The sequence below is a fragment of the Tachyglossus aculeatus genome, unplaced genomic scaffold (assembly GCF_015852505.1).
Source record: "Tachyglossus aculeatus isolate mTacAcu1 unplaced genomic scaffold, mTacAcu1.pri scaffold_88_arrow_ctg1, whole genome shotgun sequence".
NCBI classification, from domain to species: domain Eukaryota; kingdom Metazoa; phylum Chordata; class Mammalia; order Monotremata; family Tachyglossidae; genus Tachyglossus; species Tachyglossus aculeatus.
The window spans coordinates 1,712,510-1,718,335 of NW_024045096.1; the positions used below are offsets into that span (position 1 = coordinate 1,712,510).

At 48.5% G+C, this 5,826-nt stretch overlaps 1 pseudogene; it reads right to left on the reverse strand.

Annotated features, from left to right (window-relative positions):
* Positions 1–849: 849 nt before the first annotated feature.
* On the reverse strand, positions 850–2,265 carry LOC119924228 (annotated as a pseudogene).
* Between the last annotated feature and the right edge of the window lie 3,561 nt (positions 2,266–5,826).

Below are 5,826 nucleotides of genomic sequence, written 5' to 3' on the forward strand. Positions count from 1 at the left end.
TATGTTGCCAACTTGTACTTCCCAAGCGTACAGTGCTCTGCACACAGTAAGCGCTCAATAAATACGATTGATTGATCGATTGATTGATCATAATAAATAGAAGTATAGCTATATATACATCATTGATAAAATAAATTGAGTAATAAATATATACAAATAAAATAGAGTAATAAATATGCAAAAATATATGCACATGCTGTTGGGAAGGGATGAGGGTAGGACAGAGGGAGGGGGGCAATGGGGAGGGGAGGAGGAGAGGAAAAATGGGGGCCTATGCCTGGGAAGGCCTTTGAAAGGAGGAAGAGAGCTAGTTTGGTGGATGGGTGGAGGGAGGGCATTCCAGGCCAGAGGTAGGACATGGGCCGGGGGTCGACGGCAGAAGAGGCGAGAATGAGGCACGGTGAGAAGGTTAGCGGCAAAGGAGCGGAGCTCTGTGGGTTGGGCTGAAGAAGGAGTGAAGAGAGGTGAGGTCGGAGGGGGCGAGGTGATGGAGAGCCTTGAAGCCAAGAGTGAGGAGTTTTTGCTTGATTCGAAGGTTGATAGGCAACCACTGGAGATCTTTGAGGATTGAGGAGTAAGGAGCTGGGGCTGCGTTATAGTAGGAAATTTGCAAGGTGAGGTAGGAAGGGGTCAGGTGACTAAGTGATTTAAGGCCAATGGTAAGGAGTTTCTGTCTGATGCAGAGGTGGATGGGCAAATACTGGAGAATTTCGTAGAAAACCGATCCAGTTAGCAGAATGAAGTATGGACTGTAGTGGGGAGAGACAGATAGCTGGGAGGTCAGCAAGGAGGCTGACACAGAAATCCAGGCGAGATAGGATGTGTCAAAATGACACGAGCCACAGCACACTAAACCCTGGCATCATCAGTCATTGTAGTGTGGTCAGTAGGTGCCATGAAGTTCAGCAGCTTACTAAGGACATGATACCGGAGTTTTCTTCCTTTGCTGGATTTCCTATTCACTTTCTTGTGAATTTTACTCCATAACTTCTGAATAGCCAGCCATTGCCCACCCATAGCCACTTGATCATTTGGATCCAAGGAACTGGTCTTCTGTTCTATATGTTCTCGCAGAAGCTGGTGGTAAAAGTCATCATCATCAAAGATCCCTTCATCCAGGTCCTTCAAATGAGCGTTGGCTGGAGCCTGAGGCAAAATCTCCTGCTGTCCTGGCACACTGTCGGGGATAGGCTGGGGTTCTGGCTCGGCCTTGTCCAGAACACGGTACAAAGAGCGCTTAGTCTACGTCCACCTACGTAATCTCTCTCCGTCCATCAGAATATGATCTATCTGAGTCAGGATTTGGCGCTCAATGGCTCCAAAACCCTTTCCCGGCTTGCCAGAAGCCAAATTGGTTTTGTCGTGCCATTTTTGCAGCGTTCGTTTACGATAGGATGTGAAATCAGCAAAGCGTTTGGCCATCAAGACAGGTTAGTCACTCATCTATAGCTTGCTTCCGCTTAGGTGGCCCTTTCCTCTGCTGCTGCTGCTGCTGCTGCTGTCTCTCCTCAGCAAGCAATTCCTCCTCCTCTTCACTGGAAATTTCCTCCTCACTCTCTGCTTTGGGTTTTTTCCCATCTACCCAGTGCCTCGTGTCTGGATGCTGGTAAAGCAGTTCATTCTGAAGATCCACCAGAGACCTCAATAATGCTTTAAGTGCCTTGTGACTGTTTCTCAGGATGCTGGCAAACTCTGGTCCTCCCTTGTCCTTGAATATGGGGAACGTATCTGGCTGTGGAAGCTGGTTGGAGGTGAGCAGGGCCTTCTGCAATTTGATTCTTCCTTCCAAAATCAGGTCCCATAACGCTGTTTGGTTCTTCACAGCTCTTCCTTTCTCCATTTCCTCTGTCACTTTGCATTTCCATCTCCAGTTCCATGCCCCACATGGGGCTAACCGTCTTAATCCCCATTTTCCTGGAGATGGAACCTAAGAAGTGAAGTGACTTGCCCAAGGACCCACAGCAGACAGGTGGTGGAGCTGGGATTAGACCCCAGGTCTTTCTGACTCTCAGGCCCGGGCTGTATCCTCTCGGCTACTCTGTTTCTCACCATTAATATGGGTATTCAAGCTTTGGCTGTATTTTGTGGCCCTCTGACGAGAAGCTCAAAACATTTGGCAAACGTCATCTCCTGACTGCCCGCCAAGTCCGGCGAATATTGTCCCGTCCCAGCTTGACTATCATATCGGTCTCCTCACCGGTCCCTCTGTCTCCGGTCTCTCTATTTCCCAGGGTATTTTCCAAAAATCTCACCTGGATCAGCCATGGAGGTGAATGAGCTCTCCAGAGTGAGTGAGTGTAAAGTCAGACGGAAAAGGTCTCAGAAGAGAACCTCAAGAGATCCATACAAGTTAAGGGATGGAGGGAGAAGAGGAACTGGTGAAAGACTTTTCCTTGACTTTGTTTTTTGAATGGTATTTGTTGAGCACCTCCTATGTGTGATGCACTGTTCTAAGTGCTGGGGTTGATACAAGATAATCGGGTTGGACAGAGTCTCTTTCCCCTATAGAGCTCACAGTCTTATTTCCCATTTTACAAACGAGGTCACTGAGGCACAGAGAAGTGAAGCGATTTGCCCAAGGACACACAGCTGACAAGTAGCGGAACTGGGGTTAGAAGACAGGTCCTTCTGACTAGTAGGCCCGGCCTCTATCCATTAGGTCTTGCCACATATAGACTCCGAAACCATCGAGGGGCAGATGAGAACTGTGTCGAACTGTGTTCAGCCCACCTGTTCAGGATTCCGGCACACTGTCAGGCTCTGTGACTCATAGGAATTTTTTGTGCTCACTCTGTGCCAGGCCCTGTACTAATTGTTTGGGCAGAAACTAGCTAATCACATTGGACACGGTTCCTGTCCCTTTTGGGGCCCACAGTCTTTGTCCCCAGTTTGTGGATGAGGGAACTGAGGCACAGAGAAGTGAATTGCCTTTCCCAAGGTCACACAGAAGACAAGTGACAGAGCTGGGATTAGAGTCCATGTCCTTCTGACTCCCAGAACCGGGTCTGTGTTTTAGGCGGAAAAACATTTCATCGTCACGGGCACATGACGATGGCACTCTCACGATTCGAGGCCAGAAAGGAAGGGATGCAGGCAGGAGCAGGAAGGCTGGGTCTAGGCTATAGGCCTGGGGTTTCCTTTGCTAACCCCCTGCCACACCCTAGACCGAGCCATCGGAGCCCGTCGCAATATGGGAGTCGTTCGCTGGCCTCCAATAGCCCGAGTCGCCATCTAATGGTTATCGGTCAATCGTATCTATTGAGCGTTTACTCTGTGCAGAGCACTGTACTAAGTGCTTGGGAAGGTACACTGCAGTAGAGTTGATAGACATAATCCCTGTCCTTAAGAAGCTTGCAGTCTACAGGGGAAGACAGACAGAAGTGCTTAGAGGGGTACCAAGTGGCACAGGCCACATGGGAGAACAAATAGGGGAAATGAGAACTTAGTTGTGGAAGACGTTTTAGAGGAGATAATAATAATGATAATACTTCTGGCATTTGTTAAGCGCTTATTCTGCATCAACCACTGTTCTAAACGCTCGGGTAGATACAAGGTACTAGGGTTGTCCCACATGGGGCTCACAATCTTAAATTCAATCCCCGCTTTATTGATGAGGTAACTGAGGCACAGAGAAATGAAGTCGCTTCCCCAGGGGCACACAGCAGACAAATGGAGGAGCCGGGATTAAAACCCACGTCCTCTGATTCCCAAGCCCATGTTCTCTCCACTAATCCACGCTACGTAGACGTGATTTTAAGAGGGCTCTGAAGGTGGGGAGAGTGGGGGGCTGCCTAATTTGAAGGGCCAGCTTTCCTGGCCATTCCCTGGGTTCGGTGTCAGCGGCCCGGATGTGGCGGTTGTGAGGAGGGAACTGAGACAGGACAAGAAAGGGGGGTGGGGGTCAGGCTGGAGATGAGACTGACTGGAGAGGCGTTTGGAATAAGTGTTTCTTTGGACAAACCCTTTCATCCTATCCTATTCATTCATTCTATTGTATTTATTGAGCACTTACTGTTTGCAGAGCACTGTACTAAGCACTTGGAAAGGACAATTTGGCAACAGATAGATACAATCCCTACCCGACAATGGGCTCACAATTTAGAGGGGGGAGACAGACAACAAAACAAATCAAGTAGACAGACATCTCTAGCATCAGAATAGATAAATAGAATTATATACAAATACACATCATTAACAAAATAAATAGAATAATAAATATGAACAAATATACACAAGAGCTGTGGGGCGGGGAAGTGGGTAGAGCAGAGGGAGGAAGTATGGACGATGGAGAGGGGAGGAAGAGCAGAGGAAAAGGGGGGCTCAGTCTGGAAAGGCCTACCTATCCTACTCTATCTTTTTGGCAGCCATACCCTCATCTAATGATGCAGCTGGGCCTTCCCTCAGGGACAACTGATCTCTACCCCAGCTGCTTCCAATCAGGGGAATTAGTGACTAACGCATGCACGCCCCGCCCCCCCCAAATCTCCCTGCCCTATATAAGCCTATAGGGCCCCACTCACTTCAAGGCTGGTTGTCTTTGAATCATTGTAAGGGCTGGGCTGGGTGAGCTTGGGAGAATAAGGAGATTTTTGGAAGGTGACTTTGATGATTTGGGAGCCTTGAATGTGCTCGCTGGTTTGATAGCTGGGAGTTCTTTAAGGCCACGTAATTTCCCCAAGATTTTGCCTGTAGAGTTGTGCTCAGAGGGTACCTTTACTCAACCCTGACCTCATTCATTCCTGCGTTGGAGGTAGGGGTGGGTGGTGGGAAAAAGGGCCTACTACTCCATCTTAGATGGCTTCTTGGTCACTCAAACTGCCTCTTTGTTCTACCACTTCTCTCCCTGGCAGGGGAAGTTCTAAGGGACGCCTTGCTACAGCAATCAATCAACAGCATTTGAGATCTTCCTATGGAAGGAGAATTGTACTAACTGCTTTTGAGAGCCTAATAGAACAGACTAAGCAGACATGTTTCTTGCAGCCTTGCCTCACCACCTCAACTCACCTGTCCCCACTTCTCTGTTCTCATTATGGTGTTGTTTTCCCTTAAACCTTCAGATAGGCCTGTCTTGTGCATGCTGGCATAGTTCCCTTTGACTCTTACAGGTCTAGTATCCGTGTAATGAGGGGGATCGGATCCAGATGATGCAATACAGGTAAGGGAAGATTCTGGGTAAAATAATAGGTACTTAATTGATGTGGGGTGAATGCTTTAGTGCTCAGGCTGTGGGATTAAGTACATTGGTGAGCTGGAAGGGAAACTAAAATGTTTGGGTAGGGGCTAGGGAGATGAGAACTTTAGTTAGGGAAGGCCTGTTGAAGAAACAATTTCAGTAGGCCTTTTAAAGAGGTGGAAGACCCCTGGTAAGTTGATTGGGTAGGCGGGGGGTAAGAGTGCCAGATGGGAGGATATTTGGGATGGGTTGAGGTTGGATGTGGTTCAAGTGAGGCATAAGGAGCTGGCTGGAGTTTTCAGGCTTTTCCTAATCCCAGGTGAGTGCCGTCCAGAGGTGGATTTCGAAGGAGCCTTGATGAGCAGAAAAGAAGGACTAGCTCATTTCTCCTCCCAGAAGCTTCTCAGCACCCTTCCTGGCCATGAGGACTGTTGCCCCTTTAGTGAGGACCCAGATCAGCTGACCCCCATCGAGTGGAAGAATCAGGAGCTGAGCTTCCACTCATTCATCCATTCACTCATTCGTATTTATTGAGCGCTTATTGTGTGCAGAGCACTGTACTAAGCGCCTGGGAAGTACAGGTTGGCAACATATAGAGATGGTCCCATCTCTAAGGGAGGGTGATGGGGCCATGTGTGGATAACTAGGGGTTA